At 42.4% G+C, this 19248-nt stretch overlaps 1 protein-coding gene across 1 annotated transcript in view; it reads right to left on the reverse strand.

Annotated features, from left to right (window-relative positions):
* The window catches only part of GLIS3 (GLIS family zinc finger 3), a 294182-nt gene extending 276192 nt beyond the window's left edge, over positions 1-17990 (reverse strand). The window contains exon 1 of the mRNA XM_066604233.1: positions 17629-17990. The gene's annotated coding sequence lies outside the window, so the exon portion shown is untranslated. The remainder of the gene's footprint in view (positions 1-17628) is intronic.
* Between the last annotated feature and the right edge of the window lie 1258 nt (positions 17991-19248).

The raw sequence follows: 19248 nt of genomic DNA on the forward strand, positions 1-19248 counted from the left end.
CCTGCCCGCATGGGTATGCCCTAAACGCAGCACATACACACGATCACTGGCGCCTCGTGGGGCAAATTAGCTCCTTAAATCAAGGCGGAGGGATTCCCCCGTCCATGGGAATGAGTGGTGCCTGCGCAAATATGCTCCGTATTTGCGCAGGCATGAGCACTAAATACACTTGGTCACTCTGCAAAAAAAACTGCGCAGGAGCACGTGTTTTATGTTCCACGCTCGTCTGTTGAAGCGCTTAAACTGCAGCACAGTAAAGGTTTACCTGTATTTTAGTGAACCGTGACCACTAGATGTTTCTTGTCATTTTTTATCATTCACATGCAAAACAATTATGGAATCTGTACATTCCCATTGATAACACCAGTGTTGTTATTCATGTGCAGTTTTAACGTGACTTCAGGGAGGCAAGTCAACTTTTAGCTTGATATGACTTCATACTAGTGTTGGAATTGAAAAACATTGTTACTAGAGTTGAGCGAACATACTCTGCCGGGGAGAGGGATCGGGAGAGGGAGAGGGAGAAGGAGAAGGAGAGGGAGAGGGAGAGGGATCTACTCGAATAACGCAGACTCGAGCATTTGGGTGCTCGCTCATCTCTAATTGTTACACATAAATAACAATAAACTGTATATTCATGACATATTCCTCGCTTTGGAACAAAAACTTCTTTTCAGAACTGATGTGGAAGAACGGCGTCCAACATATTCTGTCTTCCTGACAAGACCCACCAACGCAAAATCTCTGGATATCAAGGTGTTTTCCAACACCTAATGCTGCCTTATGTTATTACATTTGGATTGGATTCGTCACTTTTTTTTATTTTACTGTCAAACCAACACGGTAAAATATGTCTTGATTAACCGTCATAATTGCTTTTCTTCTCTTTTTTTTTGTTTTGTTTTGGCCAAACGCATGTTTTGTTTTTGTTTATCCAGATAAAACACAAGCGAGGTTCTGTAGGAGAAGAGTGTTTATGTTTTGTATCTTTTGACATGAGTGAAATCTGTTTACACAAATTAAAGAGCTGTATAAGGAAAAATAAACAGTTAAAGATGTCCATATTAGAAGACGCAAACAGCTGGTATTTCAGCTATGTTGTATGTTTGGGAAAAACGTCCTCTATTTTTTTTGTTGTTTGTTTGATTTGTAGCAGAATGCATATGGAAATCAGATCATTACAGATAATTCACTTCATTTGAAACACAATTGTTTGTTTTTTAGAAAAAGAAAACAGATTTAATCAATAGAAAAGACAAAGATTAATCAGATGCAGGTTTCGAGCCCATGACTTCACTTATTAGAAAGGTGTGGAATTCTATGAAAATTCTGCATCTTCTTACTGATAGATGCAAACAAAACCTCCCAGCATCCAGACTACATGGCAGTGTCTTGTGCCCGAGGGGCTGTCCATGTGCTGTCTGATACATGGATGGCCTGCACATTGATGGCGGTTTCAGATGGCCGTATGCGCTACTACGTAGTAGCGCATGAACAAGTTTGTTTTTTTCTCCAGCCGGTCTATTTCTGCCCATAGTTGAAGAGTTTGCAAAAAATAGCGGGAAGATAGGTCCTGCCCTATCTTTCCCACATACAGTGGTAACTACTTGCAGGAAGGATAGGGCAAGTCCTATCTTTTCTCGCTTGTGCAATTAAATTTAAGCCTCTTTCACACGGGCTACAAAATCTCGCTACTAAATCTTCGCTACTAAACGCATGTATGTGAAGCCCATCGTTTCCAATGGGTTCTTTCAGGCTACAAAACATATCTCATGTGAAAGAACCCATTGGAAACCATAGGGTTCACATACATGCGTTTTGTAGCAATGATTTTGTAGTGAGATTTTTGAAAGAGTCCTTACAAGCAAGAATCCCAATAGTAAATACCAAACCATTGAAATCAATGGTTTCGTTTTGTCCCGTTATGCGATCGCGATTATCATGTCCGCATAACGAGACAAAAACACTTGTCTGTTTAAGCCCTGACATACACTTGCATGTCTCAAATTTTATCCATGATATGGAGAAGAATAGGACACACAATACGTTTTTCCAGACAGTCCTTGTCTGCAGGAAAAACTCAGTAGTGCGTTGTCCATATGCTGTCTATGTCATCCGTTTTTTTTTCTCACGTCCTTCACATGGGTAACAAAAACGCTAGTGTGTCGGAAGTCTAAGGTTGCTTTTACCTGGGATGATCTGGCAGGCAACAGGGTGCTTTTACACAGGGACAAGCATTGCTGACTCAATGGAGGGCTGGGGATCGAACTGCGCAATTTTGTGGGAATATTGAGAACACCGGGGACTAATTAGACTGCACAGCCTTTTAAATCACAGCAAGGGTGTGTCCCACGCCAATGTGATCAGCCTCTGGCAGCACAAAAAGTACAGCAAAAAGCATGGCTACGCGACCTGTAAAATATACCGACATGCACGCAAAAAAGCCCTGTTCAAGGCGCAAATACGTTGCCCTGAGGCATGCACAAAAACGTATGCGCCCCATTGAAGGAGCCCTAAGGGCTGGCAGAGTGTAAGCTCTGCCAGCGACTGAGTGACGAATGATAATTCATTTGCTTATTTTTTGCCTTTCAGTTTAGGTAGGCATAAATATCAAAAGACGATCATTCCATGTAAACAAGCAGTCCTTCATCTATGAACAATTGCCTGCTTACTGTAAATGGGAAGCAATCCCTACCCACTCTGCATCCATTCACTGAACTATTTGCTGTCAATTCCGCGCCACATCGACGGTTCCGCCACAACTTTGCCGCGACGGATTGGCCACCCCGTGTAGACGAGATTTTTTGCAAAATCTCGTCCACATGGCTGGCTAATCCCGGGATTAGCAGCCGTGGGCCGATTTGCTGCACAGAAATTCTGCACGGAATTTCCACAGCAAACCCGTCCCGTGTAACCCAGCCTTAACAGGAGAGAATCGCTGGGATGACTGTTGGGTTCTTAAGTGCCGACAATCGTTCTGTCTTCATTTAGTAGCAATATTTTGGATACTATTTCTGCTGTCTGCTGCATTTGACACTGTCGACCATAATCTCCTTCTCACTATGCTCCACTCTATTGGTCTAAAGGATACTGCTCTCTCCTGGTTCTTCTCCTACCTCTCTGACCGCTCTTTCAGTGTTTCCTTTGCTGGTTCTATCTCTGCTCCACATCCTCTCGCTGTCGGGGTACCCCAGGGCTCGGTCCTTGGTCCCCTTCTTTTCTCTATCTATACTGCCCCAATTGGACAAACCATCCACAGATTCGGCCTCCAATACCATCTCTATGCTGACGACACCCAACTATACACCTCCTCTCGTGAGATCTCTGGACCATTCCTCCAAAATATCACCGACTGTCTGTCCGCTGTCTCTAACACTATGTCCTCCCTTCTTCTCAAACTAAACCTCTCTAAAACTGACCTCCTTGTCTTTCCACCTTCTAACCGACCTCCCCTCAACATCTCCATTCCAGTGTCTGGCACCATCATAACCCCCCGACAGCATGCCCGATGCCTTGGGGTCACACTGGACTCTGACCTCTCCTTTGCCCCCCATATCCAATCTCTGGCCCAAACATGCCACATGCACCTCAGAAATATTGCTAAAATACGTCCGTTCCTAACCACGGACACGCTAAAGACGCTCGTGGTTGCGCTCATCCACTCACGGCTTGACTACTGCAACTCGCTACTCATTGGCCTCCCCCGCACTAGACTCGCTCCGCTCCAATCCATACAAAATGCAGCAGCTAGACTCATTTTTCTATCCAGTTGTTACTCAGACGCCTCTGCACTATGCCAGTCGCTGCATTGGCTGCCCATCCACTGCGGAACTAAATTTAAACTCCTCTACCTCACTCACAAAGCTCTGCATGGTGCTGCGCCAGCATACATCGCCTCCCTACTGTCAGTATACCACCCAGCGCGCTCACTCCGATCCGCTAACACCCTCAGACTAAACACCCCTGTAATACGAACCTCTCATGCTCGCCTACAGGACTTCACCAGAGCAGCACCCATCCTCTGGAATGCTCTACCCCAAGGCATCCAGACAATTCCCGATGCACGATATTTCAGACGTGCCTTAAAAACGCACCTCTTCAGGTAAGCATACCAAATCTCCTGACCTAGTCCCTCGCCCCTCCCTATGGTGCTCCACCCTGTTTGCCTTCTGATAAATGATCTGTACATAAAATTTCCTATTGCCTGTGATCCCCAACCCCTGCACCTCCTGTACCACCCCCAACCCATTTGTGTCTAACCCAATGTACCTCACATTGTAATTGTTGTATTGTTTTGCATTTATCCATGCCTGAAAGCGCTGCGGAATAAGTTGGCGCTATACAAATAAAGATTATTATTATATTATCATTATTTGTCCGGCAGAACAAAAAAAAGGGGTCATGGCACTCCGGCAAGCATCTCAGCCTCCTTGTTACTATTGTCAAACACCAACTGACCACACATTTATGGGAATTCCTGGAGCCCCTATAATTTGTACAGCATGTCCTACAATCCGCAGAGCTTCTTCCCGGCTGCTTCTAACACTGATCTGTTCTTCCTTTTGTATTGTATCCATTTTATCTGGCTTCTATCTTTTATACCCACTAAGATTGAAAACATCTTGCAGATGTTACAAAGACATTTTTATAAATGGCACAGCAGGAAAGTAGCACAAAAAGCAATGCACTTAGGAAGAATTCCAGCAATACATGTACAGACAAATAAATCGGCCATGAATGCAAAAACCCTTTATGGTGTTTTAATTAAAAAGGCCTGTTCGTAGCAACATTTTTATCTAATGTTGGCTCATGTTGTTTTATTTATGTAACATTCTGCTTAATCCTAAGAGGTCATACAAATGTTAGACACACATGAAGCTATCCGAGAGTTTAACAGTTGTGTCAAGGAACAATTTTACAGTTTATCACCTGGAACGATGGCTGCCAAGTGCCGATACAAAAGCACGGCACACCGGGAAATATTTGTTTCTTACCATCCTAGGTAGTTAATTGTATTCAGTAGCCGGTGGCGATGACATAATACACTTTGGGAGTTTAGATTGGGCCCCGCTTTTCATCAATGTGTCAATAAATGACAAAAGACCAAGATTAGTGGTTTATGTTAACATTGAATGATTTTTTTTCCTTCGTTCTACTGAAGTTTAATAAAATCCTTTGTGATGATAAAAACATGTTTCCAGTTGCTTGTTTCGACTTTAGACCAACAAAAAAGAGCTGAAAGTCGTTTAAATCAAAACAGATGCAACAATGTATGAGAAGATACCATGCGAAAAGCTAACAGGGCAGCGGAGGCTCAGAACTAAAGGAGCTTTCCCACCCAAAAACTTTATCACCCATCCACAAGGCAGGTAATAAATATTTGATTGATGGGGCCGACCTCTGGAACCGTCAGGGATCACGAGATTGATGCCCCCCCGAGTCCCTAGGGAGAATGGAGCGGCGATGCACATTGATCACCATCACTCCATTCACTGTCTATGGAGAGAGTTGAACACACTTTTGGCGAGTGAAATAGAAGACAGTAGTTTGGGATGCTCATGAACCCTGGGGGACTCAGCAGTCGGACCACCGGCAATTAAACTTTTTCCGCCTACTATATGCAAAAACAGCTGAAAAACAAATGTGTGTAAGGAAAGCCCGAAGGAACTCACCAAAAAATAAGTACAAAAGGAACCACTCACTTATTGTATTCTTAGCATTAGGGCTGCCCAGCCAATATATACTGTCCCTTTCTGCAGGGGAAGGAGGCGACCGGCCAGGAGCAGTGCACTGAGCTCCCGCCCCTTGCCACTGTTTGCAATGGGAGGGGTGGGACGGGGGCGCAGCAAAGTAAAATACGCCCCCCTCTACTGAAAATTCACCTTATAACACTTCACCCAACTGACCCAGCATGTTTTCTCTGGCGGTGATATCCAGACTTATCAGGGAATAGATAGGACACATGACAACAGTCAGATGAGCCAACTGATGGAAACAAGAATGCATTATGACATGCATCGGGCCAATTATGAGTAGGGGCAGACTTTGAAATTGGTCGCACTTTTTGGGATAGAAACGCTCTATTAGAGGAGACCAGCGATTACTAGATATTTTAAAGGTTTCAGGATTAGTCTTACCCAAAATACTCATTTTTAATGCGATTTTGAGCTGCGTCTTTGAACGCATGTCACAGCATTTCACAGCGCTTTTTAACGCAGCCCATTATTGTGATGGGCGATGAGGTGCAATAAAAAGCGCTAAAAACGCGCGAAAACATAACAGACATTGCTCAAAAATCAAAGCATTAGTTGGTTAGCGTGGAGCTTGGGGCACCGTGCTAATCGCGGTAGGAAGCGGCATGTGTAAGAGCGGCCTTAGATTGTTAGCAAGACTAGTTATACTTCAGGACCAAATGTTCAGTCCACATGGAATAACTGCAACAGATTTGATACATTTTTGTACTATAGAAACTGGTTTGATATGTTTCATTTTACTCTTCTTCCCCTCTCACACATACGCTTTTTACCACGATTAGCGCGGCACTTTCAGCACCCTGGTAATCGCGGTTCAACGCCCCCATTGTTTTCAATGGGACCACTCACACAGCAGCAGACAGCCATTCAAACAGCGCCGCAGTTTTCGAGAGGTGCATGTTCTATTTTTGGGTGTTTCAGCATTTTTAAACGCTGTGCGTCACCCACTGAAATGAATGGGCAGCATTTTCAGCGCTGCTGAAAACGTGACACAACTTGGTACTGCGTTTTTGACAGTGTTAAATGCCCTAACTACACTAGGGCGCCTGCTAGGTGAGGATTGCTTTTTTTTACAGCTAGAGTTCGGGACTCGATTGCAGCAATTCATAATTTATGCGATTTTATGGCGCATGTGGGCCAATAGAAAAACGCACACGGTCGTGTGAAAGAGCCCGTAACGTCAGAATGAAAAGCTATGTTTTAATGCTTGTTGAGCAGTTTGATGGTAGATTGTGTGGACCTTGTTAGGGTAGAATGAGGACTCGTACCCATGGGCGTCAAAATCACGCAGAAGTTAGCCAAGCAAAAAAATTAGCGATCAAGTCCTGAACATCATTAGCATTTAAATCGCCCATTCACACAACCGGGAGCTGCATGTTGCCGAAAAAATGCGCTCCTGTTCGAAATTCCCTCGGTCAGTAGTAATCAGTAGGCCCCTGTCTACTTTTCCCAGTGCTGGACGCAGCTAAACTCCCTTCCTTTTTTTCCAGCTCCCATAGAAGTCTATTGAGGCTACTGCGATTTTCGGTCAAGCCCTATTTTTTCACGCAACAGGGAATTTCAGTCGCTGAGTCTTTGTAGGTGCAATTCTTTTGCGCGGCTGAAAATCGTTCATCTGAATGTTTCCATAGGAAACCATCGGTTCTATTAATTGCGATATTCTAGTGTGTGTAACTTAGTTGTGCAAAATCGTCTATGTGAATGAGCCCCTTGGCAGCCTTCACACATAGCAGAAATGCTGCTGGTTTTGCTGCAGATATTCCACAGTATTTAAAGTACAAGCCATGTGCCAAAGACTTCGAAAATCTCCACTATGGAACATCAGTAACTTTTCCCACCTGAGCATTCCTTGTTCCTTGCTGCGTAAATCCACTTTTTAGGAGTAGAATTAAACCTTGTATAACGTGATTTAGGTTGACAGCAAATTCTGGCATGGAGGTCAAAGAACAGTAGATAGATGTCAATCTCCACTTCTTTCACTTCAACATTAGTCACGTTAGAGAAAACTCCATTAATTAATATATCTATTTACCAGGCAGTGAGAATGGTGCAGACTGCAATTGCGCACCAAAGGCCGCCCAAAATTGTGCGCTGAAATGCCAGATTTTGCATGGAAAAGTTGGTTGGCCTGCCTACTCAAACCCAGCGCTGCTGGAACCGTGCCGATGTGAGTGGTACCAGCAGCGCTAAAAAGTACAGTAAAAAGTGCCATAAATAAACATGCTGTGTATTAGTTGCAGAAAATGTCCCCACTATGTAAGGCCGGCTTCACGCGGCCGCGGCTGAGCCCGTCACGGCGCCCCCCCCCCCCCCAGAAACCCCAATACTTACCTGCGGATCCGTCGTCCTACGTCCCGCATGATGCTTCGGGGCGCATGCGCAATGCAGCGCGTGACACGCCGGCCATGTTATATGACACACCCACAGCGTCACATGACGCGGCTGCGGTAGGCGGGGAAGCGGTTTCACGCTATCTTCCACTGTGCTACAGCGGAAGATAGCGTGACGGACGGCTTCCATTGACTGCAATGAAAGCCGTCTGCGCGTACACCCGCGGCAAATAGAGCATGCTGCGGGTGAGGACGGGTGATTTTATGGTGCGGAATTCTGCGGTTGAATTGCGCAATGTAAGCATTGAGCTATTAGGTTCAATAGAACCTAATACCTGTGGGTAACGCAGTGGATTTCCGCCACGTATTACGCGGCGGAAATCCGTCCGTGGGAAGGAGCCCTAAAGGAGATTTCTGAAACCTCCTCCACATCGCTGAGGGCTTAAACAGATGACCGTGCTTTTGTCCGGTTTCACGGGTGTGAAAATTACACGTGCAAAACGGGACGAGACGAAAGCATCGATTTCAGTGGTTTCACTTTCACTAGCAGGATAGTTTTTCTAACTATTTCTATTTTCTAACTATTCCAACTCCACATTAGCGTGCACTAATGTGGAGTTGGAATAGTCAAGAAAAACCCTGGTTCATGTGCTAACACTCTCCGTAGCGCCGAGTATATTAGCGCATGCGCACATCTGTTTAAGCCCTTAGGCCAGGCTCACAGAGCCATAAGCGTAAAGTGCCCACATAATACGTAATAGATCATGTGAGCCTGGCCTTATACTGTAAACACGGCTTAATTTTCTCAGCAAAATCCACTGAAGAAACTAAGCAGCATTTACAGCCCGTGTGAAGGTGGGCATAGGGTGGGTTCACACATCCCAGAACTGACTGCAACATACAGCGAAGTTTGCCACCATGTGAAAAAAATCTACATCAACATCTACAGGTCTAATATGTGGATGTTGATGCAGAATTGAAAAAGTCTTAAAGGAGATGTCCCGCGCCGAAACGGGTTTTTTTTTTTTTTTAAACCCCCCCCCCGTTCGGCGCGAGACAACCCCGATGCAGGGGTTAAAAAAACCACCCGCACAGCGCTTACCTGAATCCCGGCGGTCCGGCGTCTTCATACTCACCTGCTGAAGATGGCCGCCGGGATCCTCTGTCTTCATGGACCGCAGGGCTTCTGTGCGGTCCATTGCCGATTCCAGCCTCCTGATTGGCTGGAATCGGCACGTGACGGGGCGGAGCTACACGGAGCTACACGGAGCCCCATAGAGAAGAGGAGAAGACCCGGACTGCGCAAGCGCGGCTAATTTGGCCATCGGAGGGCGAAAATTAGTCGGCACCATGGAGACCAGGACGCCAGCAACGGAGCAGGTAAGTATAAAACTTTTTATAACTTCTGTATGGCTCATAATTAATGCACGATGTACATTACAAAGTGCATTATTATGGCCATACAGAAGTGTATAGACCCACTTGCTGCCTCGGGACATCTCCTTTAATTCTGCCAGCAATTCGGCAGCAAAATCCGCATTTTGACTTGTGGATTTTGGTGTGGATTTCCACTGTGATTAATTTTGATGCGCTCTGCAGCCAATTCTGGTAAGTGTGGCTGCATAGATGGTCTGTATGCACCAAATACACAGCCGCTTTTACACAGTATCTCTTCGGTCTGACTCAGAATGCGAGATCCCAAGTTGGGGACCCCCAATAATTGATCGATATGCCCTTATAGGGGCCTCATGTGGCACAGAGTATTAAGGCAGCAGTATGCAGTCCTAAGCTCTTGCTCACAACCTGAAGGTTGCGAGCTCATTCCCGCAAGGTTCAGGTAGCCGGCTCATAGTTGACTCAGCCCTCCATCTTTCTGAGGTTGGTAAAATAAGTACCCAGCTTGCTGTGGGGTAATAAATTAATTACCTGCGGAGTAAGTTGGTGCTATACAAATAACAAGTCCCTTTCCCCCATATGGACTAGTGACAGCCTTCTTAATAAATCTGCAATCTTTTACAACCCCTCTCAGCCGCCTGTCCTTTTCTCCACTGTAGTTTGCTATATAGTATTCTGACACATTCAGCTTTGTAGGTGTTTCCGGGTGACGCTTTTGCAGTAACCCCCTCATATGTTATTTTCTCTTTTATGCATACTTCAAAGCATAAAGGACTAATTACATTTTTTTACTTGGCAAGAGTTAATGAGACGTCGTTCCACTTACAGACACTTAAATAGTAAGAAAATGTATGCACTTTGTCTACATAATATAACGTTACACGCTCCTAATTAGCAGAAAATACTTAATCCTTTTTTAACGATAACACCAAAATTAGTTCAGCAAACAAAGGCACACTGATAGAGCGCGGCTTTTTGTGCACGGCACACAGGCAGAGTGCCATGTACTGTTAGTTACATATTGTAAAACTCATTTGTTTATTCAGCATTTAATTGTTTTATTAAAATGCTTTCCTGTCGAGTATTTGCAGTTGTTAGTCACACATAACATACTTGCTGCTCATTCTGTATTGAGTAACAAAGCAGAAAGACTTACTATAAGAATACAGCGGAGAGACTGTAATTGGTGACAGTTTGAATTACCGTAAGTCACCTGCGCAATAATCTAATATTCTAACATTTTTACTGGCAAAGCGGAGCAAACTACACAAACGAGCCCCTCAAGTACAAGCCGGACACAATTGTAGCTTCTCTCTTCACAGTAGAAGTTAATGGGTATGTCATAGTTGGAGGCTGAAAAATGGCGCGGACAGGACTTGAATTGGTGCTGCTCTTGATGCAGAATTCACTTCCTCGTTTGAGGGGGAATCTGCACCAAAAATTGGGTGCTTTCATTGACAATGCGACAATTTCAAATTCACGCCACATATCAATTTCCGCACGGGTTTTCTGTGGATTTTTTTTCCGCAGTGTGCGGATGTAATTATTAAAATCTCATCCACTTCGCTGCTATTGTATTGCCGTAGAGTTTCCTTGTGGAGGGTCCACCAGGATGCACCGCAAGACGCAGCTTAAGGGCAGAGACAGAAGAGTGTTAGCGAAAATATGCAGGCAAAGAGCAATGTAATCAGCCTGTTGCATGCGTATATTCCTGTAATACGCACAGGGCCAGTCCACACGTGGGTGCGACACACCCTTTCCGTGGTATCTAATGGCTATTTAAAGCCTATTAAGGTCCAGCGACCTTCTTTTCCTGCGTTTTGCATAGTGGCACACCCCTCCTTTTGAGTAATTGTGCACCTGCCATAGTCTTCGCACAAAAAACACAGGTAAACAGTGCAGGAGCTATTTTTTGCGCATGCACGAAATGCACTTATGAGAACGAACTTATTGAAATCAATGAGTCCTATTCTCTGTGTTTAACTTCTACAAACAGGGCCGTGTGAAGGATCTCTATGGAATTCTGCACTGAAATCTGCAGGGCTAAGGCTACCTGCACACAGGCCGGTCGGAGCATGCATGCAGGATCCCCGCAGCAAAGTTCGAGCCGGTGCCCATCAGACGACCCCAGCGTACCTGTTTGACGTCTCTCCCCTCTGCTGTGGATGTGCCGGACGGCGTGCCGGCGCACATGGGCAGTAGAGAGGGCACCGCTATGGCGGTGACACAGTTCCCGCGACCATTCTGCAATGATGATTGCGCAATGGCCGCAAGACGGACAGCTTCCATTGACGTCAATGGAAGCCGGCCATGGCAAATGTCTGAGGCCCCGACAATTCACCTATTTAATACTGGGTAAATCCTGCAAACATAACCTGTTGGGGTGCCTTGAGGACCGCAGTTGGGAAACACTGCAGTAAGGCCTCCATTTGAGCACGATTCCAATACTTTCCAGCACTTGTGTCGGAGAGAATAAAGTGGTGGATTCAGCCATTTGACACCTATTTCTGTCATTTGTATAAAATCAAGAACACGGCCATCTAACGGGTCCATTTGTCAAGTTTCTGCCCTGTCACAGCGGCACTGACCAAGATCTTGTCAAGCTCATGGAAGCATCTGGCAGTCAATAAACTCATACCATAGAATATACCCTGCATAGAACACCTGTAGTATCATGTTTGGTGGAATACAAAGTATCAGGATATTGAAGTATAACAGTCTAGGGCTGTCCACCACGCTTTGGGTTGTTCCCCTTTCAATAAAGGCCATTTGTAGTCTCTACATATTACATCCTAGGTGCACAAATCAAGGTGCATAATGGTTTCTAGTGGCCTTTCCCCCCATCCAATATAACTATAGAATGAAATGAAGTGTCGTCTATGAAGAAGCCTTTGTCAATCAATAGCCAATAACCCAGGTATTCTTTACCCAGCATGCACAGCATCTCGCAAACTATAAAGAGTTATGCTATGCTCCAAGCTAAAACATACTAAGAAATAATAGCACTAACTATACTATTGGCTATGGTAGTATGCGAGAGGGCTGTCCATTCGAGAGGGCTGTCCATTCGGGATTGACACAGGAGCGAAGGCAACGGTCCACTCCTTAAGGCCAATTTCATGTAAATTTTACTGTCAGGTAGAATTTCCTCCTCTCTTGATGAACAAAAGTGCTTGTGTTATGGAGCTCAGCTCTCTATAGGACACAGCATGAATGCACAGAAATGATAGCAGCCAGGAGAAAATCAGTGTTCCTGTCAAACCTGATCAAAATACTTGTGGGAAGATCGCAACTCCCAGCCCCATAAATGACAAGACAAATGCCGGTACGGAGCGTCCAGACAATAATATAGCTATTCCTACAGCTCAGAGGAGACTGTCAGCTACATGAGTAACTGAGACGTAAAGTGACCACAATTACTTTAGCCTGCAATCCCTCTGAGAGTAGGGATTCATGCTTTCCAAACCACGCTGGAAATAGTTCAAAAAGCCCATGTCATTTCTGGGACTGCAGAACAAGTACAGCACAAAGTCTCCTGCAAAACCAGCCATCTGGCACCAATAACAACTTGGTCAAATTTTCATGGCTTGCTGACAAAAAAATACATCTTGTGGATTGGTTGCTTAAGTAATTAAACTGTGGTGCACATACAAACACAATCTTACAAGTTCACCCTGACGGAGCGTATCCTATCAGTGCTTGGCACATCCTGGGGACGTCTTATCTCATTTGACACCCAGGTGTGTGGCTAGTAAAGATATATATATATATATATATATATATATATATATATATACACACATATACACACATAGATATATACATATATAGAGAGATAGATAGATATTGTATAGATAGATAGGTAGATAGATAGATAGATAGATAGATAGATAGATAGGAGATAGATAGATAGATAGATAGATATGAGATAGATAGATAGATAGATAGATAGGAGATAGATAGATAGATAGATATGAGATAGATAGATAGATAGATAGATTTGAGATAGATAGATAGATAGATAGATAGATAGATAGATAGATAGATAGATAGATAGGAGATAGATAGATAGATAGATAGATAGATAGATAGATAGATATGAGATAGATAGATAGATAGATAGATATGAGATAGATAGATAGATAGATAGATATGAGATAGATAGATAGATATGAGATAGATAGATAGATAGATAGATAGATAGATAGATAGATAGATAGATAGATAGATAGGAGATAGATAGGTAGATAGATAGATAGATAGATAGATAGATAGATAGATAGATAGATAGATAGATAGATAGATAGATAGGAGATAGATAGGTAGATAGATAGATAGATAGATACCGTAGATAGATAGATAGATAGATAGATAGTCAGTCAGATGGATGGACAGAATACTTCTTAAATAAATAAATATAGCATTACTAAACACGAGAGGGAAATGAATATAATTAGATGCAATCTCAACTGCTATGTTATGTCCTAGGTTGCTGTATATATCTGCTGTATATATAGATATAAGATATTTAGGATCTATGGAAGACCACTCAATGAGATATCACAACACGTTGTGCCAATCAGTAGACTCAGATCAACTGAAGAAGCAAACTTAGAGCTCACTCACACGGGTGTATTTGGCTTCCGTACTACATGTATAATACAAACAGCATTACACCCCATATACTTACATTGGGGTGCTCACACGTGCGTTTTTCACAAGCATATTTTACGCGTGTGAAACCAAAATAGCAGCCTGTTCTAATTTAGTCAATACAACGGACCAAAATCGCCGATGCAAGTTTATGGGGACGTTAAAGATATACAGTGAATACGCGTGATACGTGAGTATTTATTATGTATTTTTAACGTCCCCATAGGCTTTGTATATTTGCGCAAGAAAGTAGAAGAAATCCTTCGGCCTTTCTTGTGAAATACACACGCAAAAACGCAACAAGGACCGAAATATGCAATAAATATATCTAGTTTGAATACACTGCTTACGCCCATGTGGGTGAGCCCTTAGCATAATGTTACTGTGGTAAACGGTAAGTGTAGATAGATAGATAGATAGATAGATAGATAGATAGATAGATAGATAGATAGATAGATAGATAGATAGATAGATAGATAGAAAGATATGAGATAGATAGGTAGATAGATAGATAGATAGATAGATAGATAGAGAGATATGAGATAGAGAGATAGATAGATAGTTAGATAGATAGATAGATAAATAGATAGATAGATAGATATGAGATAGATAGATAGATAGATAGATAGATAGATAGATGGATATGAGATAGTTAGATAGATAGATAGATAGATAGATAGATAGATAGATAGATAGATAGATAGATATGAGATAGTTAGATAGATAGATAGATAGATGGATATGAGATAGTTAGATAGATAGATATGAGATAGATAGATAGATAGATAGATATGAGATCGTTAGATAGATAGAGAGATAGATAGATATGAGATCGTTAGATAGATAGATATGAGATAGATAGATAGATAGATAGATATGAGATAGATAGATAGTTATGAGATAGATAGATATGAGATAGATAGATAGATAGATAGATAGATAGGAGATAGATAGATAGATAGATATAGATAGATATGAGATAGATAGATAGATGATAGATAGATAGATAGATAATTTTATACATATTTTGTACACGCAAATATGCATAAATGTCATCAGGTATGTGATTTTGATTTAGAGCTATGTGGCAAACATAAGATATATAAAATTATTAAAATATGTAACAAAAAGTGTATATGAATGAATTATTTTGTAGTGAGTCCTGTTAAAAAGAAGTTCCTGATAAATAAGATCCTATTTTTATGTGATACGTCTTCATCAATAGATATATACACTTCCCACTTTTACAAACTGTAGCAGGAAATTAATTCTTATTTTCTAAAAGTAACAAAGAGGCTTTTAATGACCCTTTCCCAATGACTGTTGGTTTTCCATTGAATGTAATCTAGTTTCTGCTAGGGACATTTATAAATGAAGAGAATCAGGACCTGGTGTAAACAAGTGACAGCGGCACCAGTGGTTGTAGTAATAATAAATAGCTGGACTCTTGTAAATATGGATTACAACCATAATAAATGCAGAAAACTGTAAAGATTGTTACATTTCAGACAAAGGCGCAGAGTAGCATTCATTACGGGAATTACTGTCCTATGAGAACAGAAAGAGATTTAGGAAAAACTATTTTTTTTTCATTTATATGTAAGGACTGAATTTTTGTCTAGTAGTTTTTTTATTTCTACTCTAAGCATCGCAAGTTATGTGATAGCAACTGATATCAACTAATATCAACAGTAAAGAGTAGTAAAATAGACTGGAAATGGAACAATCAGGTGTAAAGACTATCGCCCTTATCACTCTGCAATATGTATAGATGTACACCAATGTTATAGTGTGTATATATATATATATATATATATATAAAACACTCACAAATATATATATTACTGTCACTTGGCGGTTCCGTTTGCACACGTACACTTAAGTCTTATATTCATAACTCCCTTTTCTTCCGTGGTAGGAAGGCTCCTTTATAAAAGTGTTATTTAGTGCAGTTTCACGCATTTCATATGTTCTGACACTTTTCACAAACACTTCCCTAAAATGTATAACCCTTTATAAGATCTTCAGGTGCAGACATGTGTACAGCAGTATATACCTGCAGTAAGTGGTCCTATATAACATCTTATATAACAGCTCCCTCATACTTTGTCAGGACTGAGACGTTTTCTCTAATAAAATTGATGTCCAGGAGACAATTAAAACCCTCTATTAATATATGTAGATAGATAGATAGATAGATAGATAGATAGATAGATAGATAGATAGATAGATAGATAGATAGGAGATAGATAGATAGATAGATAGATAGATAGATAGATAGATGATAGATAGATAGATAGATAGATAGATAGATAGATAGATAGATAGATAGATAGATAGATAGGAGATAGATAGATAGATAGATAGAGAGATATGAGATAGATAGATAGATAGATAGACAGATATGAGATAGATAAATAGATAGATATGAGATAGATAGATGGATAGATAGATAGATAGATAGATAGATAGATATGAGATAGATAGATAGATATGAGATAGATAAATAGATAGATAGATAGATAGATAGATAGATAGATAAATAGATATGAGATAGATAGATAGATAAATAGATATGAGATAGATAGATAGATAGATAGATAGATAGATAGATAGATAGATATTGTATGGATAGATAGATAGATAGATAGATAGATAGATATGAGAGATAGATAGATACCGTAGATAGATAGATAGATAGATATGAGATAGATAGATAGATATGAGATAGATAGATAGATATGAGATAGATAAATAGATAGATAAATAGATAGATATGAGATAGACAGATAGATAGATATGAGATAGATAGATATGAGATAGATAGATATGAGATAGATCGATCGATAGATAGATAGATATGAGATAGATAGATAGATATATTGTATAGATAGATAGATAGATAAATAGATATTGTATAGATAGATGATAGATGATTAGATAGATAGATATATGTTGTATAGATAGATAGATGTATAGATAGATAGATGTATAGATAGATAGATGTATAGATAGATAGATTATAGACAATTAGATAGATGATGTATAGATAGATGGATAGATGTTGTATAGATAGATGTTGTATAGATACATGATAGATAGATGTATAGATAGATCATAGATAGATGTTGTATAGATAGAGTATAGGTAGATGTTGTATAGATACATGATAGATAGATGTATAGATAGATCATAGATAGATGTTGTATAGATAGAGTATAGGTAGATGTTGTATAGATAGAGTATAGGTAGATGTTGTATAGATAGAGTATAGGTAGATGTTGTATAGATAAATAGATGTCATATAGATGTTGTATAGATAGATAATGTATAAGTAGATAGATGTTGTATAGATAGATGTATAGATAGAACCCTTCCTATACACAGCTGCCTGCACTGTATATACTGTACGCAGTGCCCCCGTAGTAGTTGTCATGTGGACCCTCCTCTGCCCACCAGGACGGACCTGCAGGGGTGCAGCAGCCGCAGTCACTTACCAAGTAACGAGGATTTCTATCACAGGATCCAAAGTGCATTTTCCTCCGCCGCTGACATGTCACTAGCAGTAGTTCCGCCGCCGAGCCCCCCGCACTTGTCAGTGCCCCCTGCACCCAGCGCCGGCTGTAGAGAGGCTGCAGGACCGTGTGCGCCCCCTGCTCAGCCCGTCCATCTAGCGGCTGCGGGGGCCGCGGTGACGGCTGACATAGTGTGTCCGGGCCACCTCCGCCAGGTTATGTATGACAGGAGCTGCCGGAGCTGCCGCTGTGCTCGGGGCAGTGAGACCAATGAGATTAGGGGTAGAGGAGCCGGCTGTGAGGAGGGAGAGGCGGGGGAGGTGAGTGTGAGGAGGCGGGAGCGCCGCAGGTCTGCTCACAGGACGCGTCCAGCATGGGGCGACCTTATGTACTACTGCTCCGCAGTGCTGAACTCGGGCGCTCCTGCCCCACCAGCAGGAGTGTGCGGTCTGCCCATCACTGTCTGCCCACTAGCCATACCGTCAGTGTCAGACCAGCTTCCCCCTGGGAGATGTCGGGGGGGGGATGGAACTTTGTGCGACTGCAACTTTGTTATAAGATGTGATATCAGAGCAAAAGGACATTTATTGCAGAAACCTGACCCCTCGGAGGCTCTAGTACCCTGTTGTATGTGATACTAGTGGGCATGGAGGCTCTAGTACCCTCTTGTACCACCTCTAGTTTGGATATAAGATGTGATACAGATGGGCATGGAGGCTCTAGTACCCTGTTGTATGTGATGCAAGTATACAAGTGGGCATGGAGGCTCTAGTACCCTGTTGTATGTGATACAAGTATACAAGTGGGCATGGAGACTCTAGTACCCTCTTGTACCACTTCTAGTTTGGATATAGGATGTGATACAGGCGGGCATAGAGGCTCTAGTGCCCTATTGTACTGCCTCTAGCTTGGATACAAGATTTGATATAGGCCAGCATGGAGGCTCTAGTACCCTGTTGTACCACCTCTAGCTAAGATACAAGATGTGATATGGGCGGGCATGGAGGCTCTGGTACCCTGTTGTACCGCCTCTAGCTTGGATACAGATGGGCATGGTGTAACAGTCCGGTTCAGGAGTGTATCAATATTTCCTTTATGCAGTTTGCTATAGACTTCTGGGGGAGCCCAAGATGTCAGCCAGTGTGGCCCACCTTTGAGATACAGGGCAACCCACCGTTAGGTCAGTGGGAGTTGTAATCCTGTATTGTGAGATGCACCCATCTATTGGCTGGCTTCTATGGCATCGTTCACATTGCAGACTAGGTTCTTCTGCAGTTACTCCTCCCCAATCTGGGGTGGGGTGGGTGACTGCATATAAGTCTGCAGTGAACAATTTAGCTCCTCCAGTTTATAGTCTGGCTTGTCGCATTTTGTTAGGGTCTACGGCCCTTGTGCCGACCCTACAGCCATTGTGCCTACCCTACGGCTATTGTGCCGGCCTTATGGTGATTGTGCCTGCTCTGCACCTTATCAGGTACTGCAATTTTGGCTCTTTTCCAGTGAAATATGTATTTTTTTTGCTTCTCACCTCTGTGATTTTAGGTTGATGTGATATATTCAGGCTTGGAGGATACATTCAGTACCCCTTTGTACTGCCTCTAG

The sequence above is a fragment of the Eleutherodactylus coqui genome, chromosome 5 (assembly GCF_035609145.1).
Source record: "Eleutherodactylus coqui strain aEleCoq1 chromosome 5, aEleCoq1.hap1, whole genome shotgun sequence".
NCBI classification, from domain to species: Eukaryota; Metazoa; Chordata; class Amphibia; order Anura; family Eleutherodactylidae; genus Eleutherodactylus; species Eleutherodactylus coqui.